General features: G+C 45.3%; 1 non-coding gene across 1 annotated transcript; it reads left to right on the top strand.

Moving 5' to 3' along the window:
- Positions 1–8,077: 8,077 nt before the first annotated feature.
- On the top strand, positions 8,078–8,195 carry LOC147698141 (U5 spliceosomal RNA). Its single transcript, XR_015299541.1, has one exon. It is a non-coding gene; the product is annotated as a U5 spliceosomal RNA (small nuclear RNA).
- The last annotated feature ends 4,514 nt before the right edge of the window (positions 8,196–12,709 follow it).

Raw genomic sequence — 12,709 nt, 5'->3', positions numbered from 1 at the left:
TGAGACTTGCACTGTAGATTGTATTAGTTTATAGTAGGGAACATGTTAATGTTTATTTAGTTGAAGTTGCATGATCTACAAGTAGTTGTGTAGAAGTATACAATCATGCACTGTTGTTTTAGATTACTATATATTTTTTTTTTACGCTTTTCTTCTTTCATGAATTAGAAATGTGCGTAATATTTCTATAAGAATATATTTCTTGGAAATAAAGTATTTTTGACTTGATTTGAAAAAGAAAATTGATATATTTGAGGAATAAACTTATTGATGCATTTTATGCAATTTTAAAATATTTATTTATGATAGATATGCTATTATTATGTATTTTTCTATTTTGTTTCCAAGTAAAATCTTTATGCTTTTCAGAATCTTTTTTTTTCCTTTTGAGTTTTTTTGGCAGTAAATAGTTATTAATGCACTAAAATTATAATTGTTTTGTTAAATGTTAAACAAAAGGTCATATTCTGTTTTTATACTTTATATTGCTAATGTATTTTTATTTCTGAGATATTTCAAAATTGATTTATGATTTTTATTATTTTTTAAATTGTTTATATATTGTTTGTTAATAGTACATTTGTGGTCCATATTTTGTTAATGTGCTTTTTTCAATATTTGGAAACTGTTTTGGTTTAAAAATTGTATTTGCTAAATTAAATTTGTTATTCTGTATTTTTTATTCTTAAATAGATTATTATGCATATTTGTATTCTAAATTATCTTGTGTGGTTTTCATATATGCGTTGTACTTTTTATTTTTGGGTTTAAGTTTTTATTTTATTATTATTATTGCTATTTTGTATTTGCTTTTGTCTTCGTGGTGTAATAGGTTGTTGGAATAGTTGTTCTGGTTTTGGCCCCAAACAGTAATGCTTTGCCCTTTTTAGACATACTAAATGTGACCATTCCAAAGTCCAGCACTTTCCTCAATGTAGTTAAGTTTGGAATGGGAATGGTAAATACACTCCCGAAACACCTCATTGGCTAACACTTCCTCTAATGTGGTTAAGTTTGGAGGGTGAATAGCAGATCTTAACCTCATGAATTCAACTTGTTCCTCAATGTGGTGAAGGTTGGAGTGAAAATAGCAAATCTGACCTCCCATCCCCCAAGTCTAACACTTTCCCCACTGTGGTTAAGGTTCTCATGTTATTTCGCGGGGGTGTAAATTACACGCAACTCAATCCAAAAGTTCAAGTTGTTCCCTTATATGGCCAGATTTGGAATGAGAATATTAAATATAACCCCTCCAAGTCCAACACTTGATCTAATGTAGAAACTTTGGAGTTGGATTTATAAATCCGACCCTCAAAGTCCAAACCATTTCCACAAATTCTTCAGTTTTGAGTAGGAACTATTAATCTGTTTAATATATTTATTTTTCATTTTCTACATATTTTTTTAACAAGCAGATAAATTGTGATATTTGTTACCACGTTCTTTTTATTTTACAAACATTAATGAGAAATTGCATTTTTTAAATTATCATGGTATGCAGGCCTTTTTTGTTTGTCCATTGTGCGTTTTATTTACAGTTTCCTTGATTCTGTAGTCTTTAAACACAGTTTTGGGTTGTTTGTGGACTTTGCTGTTGCATTCCTGCGCTCTAATCAGGTAGGACTAATTTAAAGTTGCATTGAAAAGGTTTAGGGTCTCATTTATGAGAAATGACGCATCGCTGCGTGAAAGCAGCGATGCTTCACTTCTCAGTGCGCACGACCTTGAGACATACCAGATGCGTCATATTTAATGTATGACGCATCATGTAGCAAGGAGTGTGTCACAAAAGTGACGCAACTCAAGGAATGCATCCTTTCACATGGGGCAAGCCCCATGTGAAAGGGCCTGCATCAGTCTTACACCTGCTGTGAGGCAGGCACAAGATTTTTACGCAACAGCGTCCTAGAAGTGACGCAGTGAAATCTCATAGATTTCACTGCGTCACTTCTACAAGGCTTTTTGCGGGGAAAGCCCCCCCCTGCATACATTATACCTGACCAGGTATAATGTAGCGCAGGGATTTACAAAGCGACGCATCTGCTTAGATGCGTCACTTTGTAAATAGTGCACAACAGGGAGCATGTTTTACGCCACCGATGCATCACAAAAAAGTGATGCATCTGAAGCGCAAAACTGACGCAAGGCCTCATAAATGAGGCCCTTAGTGTGGGGGAAGGAGTAGCCCTAGCTCAGCCGGCCCCCCAGGGAAACCTATCAAATCAGTACATGTTTGAAAACTAGATACCTGGGAGATTCCAGGATGGTTTGGCTTATGTGGCTCCCACCAGGTAATAATACCCAGAATCCCTTGCAAACCTCAAACTTTGTTTTAAAAAAACATGGCAGGAAATGGCCCAAAACCCAACATGGACCCATCAAATTTATCCACAGAAAACAGACCGTTTTTTTACAAGGGGTCTGGCTGTCAATTTTAGGCCCTAGCTCAGCGGCACCTAGGAAAAACTAGCAAACCTGTACATTTTTTTTTAAATCTAAACACCCAGGGGATTCTAGGACGGGATGACTTGTGTGGCTCTCACCAGGCAGTGATTGAAAAATCTGGAATCTTTAGGGAGTCTCCAACTTCTACCCACCCAGCAATTCCCCAAACCTCCCGATAAAAATGGTACCCCACTTGTGTGGGTTGGCCTAGTGCCCGTGACAGGAAACAGTTGAAAACGCAATGTGGACCAATCACATTTTTCCATGTGCCTGGCTGTGGATTTTGGGTCCAAACACAGCAGGCACCCAGGGAAACCTAGCACACCTGTACATTTTTGAAATCTAGAATTCCAGGATGGGGTAACTTGTGCGGCTCACACCAGGTTATGCTACCCAGAATCCCTTGCAAACCTCAAAATGTGTAAAAAGAAAACAAATTTTCCTCACATTTCTGTGATGGAATGTTCTGGAATCTCTGGGGAGCCATAAAATTCCATTCACCCAACATTCCCCGAAGTATCTCAATAACAATTGTACCTCACTTGTGTGGCTAGCACACACAACAGGAAACATCCCAAAACACAATGTGGACATACAAAACTGACCCTTATTTTGCAATGTGCCTAGATGTGGATTCTGGGCATTTTTTTTATTTACTGGGTAACCCATTGCCCACCCAAGGCCATGATTCTTTTCTTGTAGTTAACTTGCTCCATCGCCATGCACAATGTTCCTCAATGGAGTAATTTCAAATATTGCAGTAAGGTTATCAATAAAGACATAGAACATATCATGAGTAATGGAATATGTGAGCTAATTAGCAGTGCATGGTGAGGGTGCGAGTTATATTACTTTGCAGCACAAGTTATAGCTACTTCATGTGACTATTACGGGTAAATGTAAGTGGTTTTGTTCATTTAAAATGGCAATGTTTACCTGACATTGTAGCCTAACCATAATGTATTGTTCTCTTTTTTTCCTCATTTGTCAAATTAGTATGTATTTAGAGATAAAGGAGGATTCCAACTTTCTCACTTACAAGCAGTGTGGGGGGATACCCGACCACTCTGGGAAGGAGGAGATTGATTGCATCTCAGGTTCCCCAAGCCTTGTTGTCCTTCCTTTTACTCCAAGTATACAGGTACTTTCAGATTTGTCCACCAGGAATGCCGATCTGTCTTGGTCACTCCAGTGTAATCTCAAACTCCCTGTATTTCTGATTAATAATCATTGGACTAAATGTAAACCATAATAAAATACAGCAAAGAGAAAAAGAAAAGAAAAGAAAAAAAGAATGGAAGCAAATATCTTGTTTAGGAATATACTATCTTGAACCAGTTATCCCACAAGCTCCAAGTGTATAATTCTCTTAATGTAAAGTAGCGCATTATTACAATTTCTAACTATAACTTCACTTTAACCTTTGTTTTTTAGTGAATTTATATGCTTTTGTAACACAAAGAAAGTTGGCCATCTCCACATGCTGCATTGGGTTGGAAATAGTGCCTGGCCTCCAGTCAGGTCCTGTGCCCAATCTGCCATAGGCACCCAGCCCCACGCCATGCACTGTGCGCAGTGTAGGGCTTGCTGCAGGGTCTGGTCTGCAACCACACCCTGCTTACAACTCCCAAGGAAGCACACAGCTTTGTTATGTAAGAATATAAACTTTAATTTTAAGTAAGGCAGACCTGCTGGCTTTGTCAAACAGACACAACCCCAAAATATAAAAAGCAAGAGGCGTATTGGCTTTTTCAAGTGATAAGCACATCAACATATGTATATATTTATATAGGAAGATCTCCTGGTTTGCTTGCCTCTGATATATTTATATATTTGAAAAGTTTTAAATAGTGCTGTCTAGACCCGGAGGTATCGGAGCACTTTACATGAAGAAAAACATTGTTTCAGAACATAGTTACACAGTTACATCAGTTGCTGGCGCGTAGTTACATGATATACATGACTTACAAAAGCATAGCATAGGCATAAGGATAAACAAAGCAGGCAGGGGAGAGAAACTCAGGGGAGACAGGAAAGGAATAGGGGAGGTGGACAAAGAATGAAGGAGGGAAGAGGTAGGAGACACAGCATGGAGAGGAGGAAGTAACAGCGTCTGACTTGCGGCTGGGTAGGTGACGGCTCCCTGCGGTAAAGGGATCATTCCCAGTCCTCCGTTATGTGTGATTCCTTTGTCGCAGTGGTCTCTCTCAGTTGGGTCTCTGAGACTCCAGGGCATAAATGCTGGATCCCTTCCCAACAAGGGGAGAGGAGTGCTTTGGCCAAGGGCACACTCTGAAGAATGAAGGAGGGAAGAGGTGGGGAAGGGGGTAGGAAACCCAGCGTAAATGCAGTGTCAGACATCCGGATGGCTTAGGAGCGGTAAGGGGATCTTTACCAGTCCTCTACTATGTGTGACTCTGAGACTCCAGGCATGAATTCTGGATCCATCCCCAACAAGGGGAGTAGGAGTACTTTGGACAAGGGCACAATTATGGAGGCCGTTTTAGGGACAGTCGGGCTGGTAGAGAAAGACCCTCACAGTAGAAGGGGAAATGTGTGTTGGGTCATTGGTTAAGTATTTCTGTGTTATAGCTGCCAGGGGGAGAGACAGCTGCCATGATAGGATCAGGCGGGTCGCCTCTAGTATCCCTCTTGGTTGCTTGTGACCCGAAATGAGGACTTCTTTTAAGGCCTGAGCTGTTGCTCCTATTTCAAACAAATATGCGGCCTTTAGGCTGTAGATGCTAAAGGGGCCTCCCTTAAGGTGATTGTTTTTGTGCCCTGGCGACGATCTTTTGCAGACGCAATTTTGGGGTCAGGCGTGTTTCACAAAAAAGGCTCACAGAGAGTATTGATTTCAATTGCCCTGAGAGTTTAAAGGATTACACAGTGCACTATCCCACAGTCCTCCACGAGAGAATATGGCCAAAAAATTAAGGTCAGAGGCACCTTAATTGGACCCAGATATAACTGGGGTCAGTGAGAAGTAGTGTTGTCGATACCTAATCTAACAGAGCAAAAAATGAAAATAAACACACAGGGACAGTCAAAAACAAACAAAAAGTGAAAACAAAGTTAAAAAAGATAAGAGGTGCACCCGAATCAAAAAGAAGGAGGTGGATGAACACTAAGGATTTTGAAATATAAGGACTTGGCTGGAGCAGGCTGGAATAAAGCTAAATGGCCACTCACTTCGTAATGCGGACTGCTGTTGGGATCTTTTTTGGAAGTGGAATGAGTCTCTGTGTCAGTTTTTTAGAGAGAAGTATTCCACATCAGATTAATCTAAATTGAATACCTTACCTAGTCAATGGCTATCATAAAACTCTGGGGGCAGATTTTCCAAAGGTTCTGCATCACCTTTCTGACAAGCAAGGGGACTCAGGGGGACACATAACCTAGAATGAGATTTCCCAACTCTTGCAAGACCACCTTGCATGGCCCTTTGTGGCTTGGTAAATCTGGAGTAACACAAGGCAGCGGAGGTCATTGCCTTGCATTACTCTGCCCCAGGGAGGCGTTCCATGGTTGGAGCATGGGTGTTCCTATGCATCCACCCTTGAATTTTGGCGCATTCCCAGATTTACTATTAGTGGTAGACTTGAGAATGCATCACAATGCTACATCTTTCCAGGAGAGATGTAATGAGGAGAAATCAATTTATTTAATCTTGTGTTTTTTCTTTCTACATGTGCTACATTCTGTTTCACACATAGAGGAAAAAGCCTCAGAGGATCTTTTTTGTGCTGGAAGGTGTCTCTCCCTGCACAAAAACAATCCTGCCAGCAAAGCAGGCACCCTTGCCCGATGGTGAGCCATATAATGTTAAATATAGTACATTCGTTCCCTCTCCGTCATGCAACACAGCACAGCAAGGTGTCCTGCTGAGCTGCATCGCATTGTATTTTGGTAAATCGGACCCCTCGCATGAATTTGATGCTCCTGGATCTATGTTGGGTACCCCTGTCTTAACACATGTGAACTCAACATAGTTTCCAAGAGAAAACTTGGAAATCAGTTCCATTGGATAGTCATTTCTCATTCATACAGTTTTTTGGAGGAATTCTTCGACAATTCTAGAGGTACGTTTTGTGAGAATAATACGGTAGGTATTTTGATATTTACAGTTTAAGGGATAATTTAATTGCTTAGGAGTCCTTAAGTGTCCTGTGATTAAACAAGAGATGATGGGGCATATTTATCATTATTTTACACAACGCAAGGTAGCAAGCACCTTGCTGCGCTGCGTGAAAGGGAGAGAGCAGGAATGAACCATATCTGTCAAGATATGACACATTCCTTGTGTCTGCCTGTGCTGGTGCACAAACTAGCGCCAGATCAGGCACCCTTGCACCATGGTGCAAGGGTGCTTGCATTTTAGACAGGCTTGTTTTTGTGACACCTTCCTGTACAGAAACAATCTTCTGAGGCGTTTTCCTCCTGCAACTTGAACTACAGAATCCAGAGAAAAAGATTAGCAGAAATAAAGATACTTTTACTAATTATGCCTCCCCTGGGAAGGTGTAGCATTTTGACGCATTGCCAAGTTTTACAGTCTCAGTAAATCTGGGAATGCCCTGAAATCCAATCGGTGGATGTGTGGGAGCATCCATGCTCCACTCATGGAATGTCTTTCTGGGGCAGAGTACTTCAGATTTACCAACCCATGCAGGGCCTTGCAATGGAAAGGGGGGCCGTTCGGCCCCCCAAACGTATGGCGGGGCACCGGCCCCTCACCCCGGCAACCTCCGTGGTGGGGCTGTACCCCTCCGCCGCGCCGTGATGACACGGCGGGTGCGCCACCATCACTGATTAGTGTTGGCTCCCGCTTTGACCCAGAAGCAGATCTAATTGCTTCCGGGTCGGGGAGGGGGAGCCAGAAGGGTTAAAAGGCCACGGGAGGCGCCCTCATCACAAAGCAGCGGGTGCGCCCCCATCACTGATTGGTGTTGGCTCCCGCTTCGACACGGAAGCAGATCTAATTGCTTCTAGGTCGGGGAGGGGGAGTCAGAGTGGTTAAAAGACCGGGGGAGCGCGGGAGGCACCCTCTTGTTCTGGCGTTCCCACCAGGATTGCCCCTTCGCCCATTGGGGCGCAAGCAAATTTATTTACGCTCCTCAGCGAGGAGACTACTAATTTGTTTTTATATTTTGCAGGCAGCGTCGGGGACCTCTCGCACCGTGTGGACGATTGATTTGTTGGAGCGTTATTGCGGCTGCTTTGTTTATTATTCTTTTAGGTCAGCGTCGGCAGCGCTAATTTCGACGGAACGGCAGCATCAGGGACCTGTGCACCGCCTAGACGATTGCCAGCACTAGGTGCAGCGAACGGTAGCGCAGAGTGCGGGCAGCACTCCTTAATTGAAGCAGGGCCTGAGGTGGGAGAATTTTGGTGCACACGCGAGTTTTGTTAAAGAGCACGCTGGGGGAGTGTGTTTTGAACGCACGCAGGGGACCAGCGTTATTCTGCAAGCATCTCTTGCTTGGGAGCAGTAACAGTATTTGGCGGGAAGTGCGTGTGGCTTGATTGAGAGGCTACCAGAAACCACATGGTAAAAGCAATTTGTTGGAAGCGAAGCAGGATCTAGCCTGGTTAGTAGTTGGATGAGAGACCGTAAGGGAGGTCATTGATCATACCCTGGTTTCTCTTCAAACCAAATGCATCTTTCGCCTGTTTTACTGAAGATTTCAGTGGGGAGGAACGTTTAAGAGTTTTATCTAAATTTTTAAAGTCTTGATGATGCTAAGGAGGTTGCTTGTAAGAACCTGTTTCAGGGCATAGGATAGTAGCAAGCTTGCTTTAGTTACTGTAAATTATTATTGGTGTGAATTCTGTCTCTGAGCATAAGCTTGGTTCATAAAATAGTAGGTGCACGACAGTACTCTCCAGGCGTGTTTTTGCTGGCATAGCGAACAACTGCCATCACTACAGGGTCCTGTGTTCATTTGCATTAGTTATAACTTGACCAGAAAAGGGTGCTGGGATACACTGCACGGTGGCAATTTCTTGCGAAGTGTGACAATACTGTATGCTAACTTTCTTCTCATCGTAGGCTAACACTGAGGGGCACTGCGGGCTGAACCAACAGAGGGTGGTGCAGTGAACAGCGACATCAGAGGACACAGGCAGGCCTGCATTTCACAGCTTCTGTCGGGCCACATCAGAGGGCGCTCGCCCAACACCCAGGCTAGCTGGTGTGTCGCGGTCACAGTTGCGTGGTGCTTATGGCCAGTCTGTGTACCTCCAACTAAGTAAAGGTAAAAGCCAGGCAGGCCCCAGTGGGTGCAGGAACATAGCGTACTCTGAGGTTGGGCATTAGTGTAGGTTGTGTTTTTAACGGTTGCAGGGCAAAGAGAGGATGGCTAGTGGTCGAGGCGCTAAGCGTTCCGGCATGGAGCATATGCTACAGGGAATGATGCGCACGATGACTGCAAGGGACAGGTGATGGGGGAAAGTAGACCAGATAGGTAGGAGCATGGCAGAGCTCAGGCAGAGGCTTGATGATCAGAATGGTCCAGCTGGAGACCCGAATGGGTAATAGTGCCCCTGCAGCCCAGAGGGGATATGGATGCGTTGCCCAAGCGGTTCGGAGCCAAGAGGGGTAGCGTTCGGGTACCCAAGTCACAGGGAAAGGGGGGCTTCTGGGGGTGGTCCCTGAGGGAGGGCTTACGCCACCGGTGGCTTCCATGCCTACTCCCATAATCCCGACTGGGGTGCCGGTAACAACGGCACCGGCCTTGCCGGCACCAGCACCAAGCAAAGTGCCCCAGGTAGTTCCAGCGGTAGTCCCGATAGTACCCGTGTTTACCCCGGCACCTATTCTGTTGCACGGCACGGGAACCCCCATACCAGTTTCAGCACTGTGGTTGGTCAGGTATCTCCAGAGCTGGCAGTGCAGATAGCGGCGGTACTCCCTTGGCTAGGGATTGGTGGGATGTTACCTCCTTCAGTGGGCACCAAAGAAGTAACAGAGGACCCAGCTGCAGAGGCCCAAAGATTGGTAACAAGAATCAGGAGTGCCCAGGGTGGCTTGGGGGGCCAAGCACACCTGTGACACCATAGTGAGTATGTCCATCAAGCGACTCTGCGAAAGACAAGACTGTTGGATCAACGCCAGTTGCAGAAAGTGGTAAGGAGGTGGCATTACCAGTACTGGGGGAAGACACAATATGCTCCAGGAGGGAAAGTCTTGCCCAACACGTAGCACAAGAAGTGAAGGATATGATCTGGGCGGGAAAATATATCAATATTTTTTCTCTGTTAGTGGATAACAGGGAAATGGAGTATGCTAGGAAGCAGAAGGATTGGATGTTGCCATGCGAATGGCGGGGACAATTGGCAAGGTTCAAGGTCGAGGAGACATTGATCAATTGGATTAGAGCCTTCTCTGTGTTTATGGTGGTTACGACTGAGCGTTTCCCAAATTTGCAGGCAGAAATGGCATGTTATCAGAGTAGGATTACTACTTTCAGTAAAAAATATGGGGGGAGGGGTAAAAGGAGTACAACATCACCTTTAGGAAGGCAAAAGAGTTTGACCAAAATCTATCCTGGGATTAGGGTGGATTCCATTTCATGGTATGGGCAGTTCACGGCCGGGCAGCCAGGGAGTGCGGGCCCAAGTTGGAACAAAAACTACCCCTCTAAACCCCAACAGCCCCAACAACCCTTCTTTCGGCCAGCACAGGGGGATGACACGGCCACCAGGACGGGGAGCAGTGGTGGGCAAAAAGGGGTGTGCTGGGATTTTAACAAGCGTTCATGCACCAGAACGCAAGGCACTTGTACGTTCAAACACGCATGTTCCATATGTGGCCACCCTTCCCACCCCGAAACAGCCTGCCACTCTAAAGGTAACTCCTCTGGGAACAGGGGAAGAAGGAAACAAGATTAAGGGGGGAGGACGGCTGGTAGCTCATTCACCCATTGACGTTCTGGCTATGACTCCTTGGCTGAACAGGTACCCAGACCATGCCTCTGCGTGGATGCTGAAAGAAGGTTTTTTGCAGGGCTTTAGGATCCCAGTGGTGGGATATACCAGGACTCCAGAATGTAGGAATCAACTCTCAGTAAGGCACAACCCAGAGGTAGTGGCGACAAAAATTGCTAAAGAGCTGCGCTTGGGTAGGATAGCGAGTCCTTTTAATGACATCCCTGTACCTAATTTTGTGTGCTCGCCCCTCGGCGTGGTCTCAAAAAAGGAGGAGGGCGAGTACAGGCTCATTCATACCTTATCTGCACCTAGGGGCACCTCTTTAAATGATGCTAAAAATGAAGACAGTTTTTAGTGTTAAGTATGCATCTTTTGACCAGGCAGTGAAAATGTTGAGGACTCTTGGACCGGCGATCTTGCTGGCCAAGTCAGACATTGAATCTGCTTTTCGGCTACTGCCAGTCCATCCCCTAGATCAGCACCAGCTAGGTTTTGCTTTTTAAGGAAAATTCTATATGGACATGTGTATGCCCATGGGTTGCTCTGTTTCATGCGCCTACTTTGAGAAAAGTAGTTCCTTTCTGGAATGGGCTTTCAGGCAAACAACGGGACACCACCATGTCATGCATTACCTGGATGACTTTCTCTTTCTGGGCTCGGCGGGCTCACAGGAGTGTGCGTGGGCATTGCAGGAATTTTGCGTGCTCATGTAGGCTTTTGGGGTCCCGCTGGCACCTGGAAAAACAGTGGGTCCGGCTACTAACTTGGAATTTTTAGGCATAGAATTGGACTCAGTGGAGGGTTGCTTCAGGCTACCAAAAGACAAAATCACGAAATTTAGAGCAGCTCTCCAGCAATGTTTGGTTAAGGAAAAGGTGACCCTCCAGCAATTACAGCAGACCATGGGCCAGCTGAATTTCGCGCTAAGAGTAATACCTATGGCACGCCCCTTCTCACGCTCAATCTCCCAGGCCATGACGGGCCTGCGGGAGAAATACCATCCCACTAGATTGTCAGCCGAGGTTCGCCAGGACATGCGTATATGGATTGCATTTCTGGAGGATTTCAACGGCAGAGTAGTGTGATGCGGTCCCCTCACTACGTCTGCTGAGTTAGGCCTATGGATTGACGCTGCGGGCAGTGTGGGGCTTGGCGCCATCCTTGGAAACAAGTGGGTGGCCCAACAGTGGCTGGTTTGGTGGAAGGAGAGCGGCTTGACAGCTAACATCGGCTTCTTGGAGCTATTTCCAATCTGGGTGGCATTAACAGTTTGGCCTGATCTGTTGTGTAATCATTCTGTGATCTTCTGGTCAGATAACATGTCTGTAGTGGAATATATCAACCAGCAGGTGGCACGTTGTAAGTTTATACTCTGCCTATTGAAAGAGATTGTGCTGGTTTGCATGAAACGTAATGTACAGTTTAGGGCCAAACACGTCCCAGGGGTGTTGAATAACGCAGCTGACGCACTTTCTCGCTTTAAGATGCAGGTATTCAGGGAACATCTACGACGCCTGCACACTTCCCAACAACAGTCTGGGGCATTTTTGTTTTATTGCTCCTTTTTGGGACAGGACTGGGCAGAGAAATGGGATCAGGAGGGGAATTTCACTCAGTACATAGATGCATTGCATAAAGAGGGTGCTCAGCAGCGACAGCTAGCAGACACATGGCGGCCATATCTTTCTTTGTGCAGCTTAAGGGGGCAAAAGATCCCACGAACAGTTTCCTCGTGCGGAAGGCACTGAGGGGGTGGCGGCGCCTGCAAGCAACTGCCACAGATTCAAGGCAACCGATAGGTCTAGAGCGTCTGGCATCCTTATTGAAGGCCTTGTCGGACACCTGTAGATTACCAGGGGAGGTACTCTTATTCAGAGCCGCCTTTTCATTAGCCTTTTATGAGGCATTACGGGTCAGTGAGCTGGTGGCTTGCAGCAAGCAGGACATGCTAGGGGGTCTTCGGCTGGAACACACAAAGATACTGGGCGATACCCTGTTGGTGACCATAAGTAAATCCAAAACTGATCAGGAGGCCCGGGGGGATAGTCCGGTACTACATCATGCACGGACTAATCCCTACTGCCCAGTTTTCCATGTAGAGGCCTTTATCAAACAACGTGCTGGCGCAGCGGCGGGAGCATTGTTAATGCATGCAGACGGTACCCCATTGACCAGGTTTCAGTTCCAAAGAGTGGTGGCAATGACTATTGGCAAGGCTGGTTTAAATACAAAAGATTTTGGGACACATTAATTCAGGATAGGGGCAGCCACTGAAGCGACGGCTAGAGGGCAGCATGTGAACAGTGTCAAAAGGATTGGGAGATGGTCTTCC

This window comes from Lissotriton vulgaris, chromosome 8, assembly GCF_964263255.1.
Source record: "Lissotriton vulgaris chromosome 8, aLisVul1.2, whole genome shotgun sequence".
Taxonomy (NCBI): domain Eukaryota; kingdom Metazoa; phylum Chordata; class Amphibia; order Caudata; family Salamandridae; genus Lissotriton; species Lissotriton vulgaris.
This window is presented reverse-complemented; position numbering and strand designations above follow the sequence as displayed.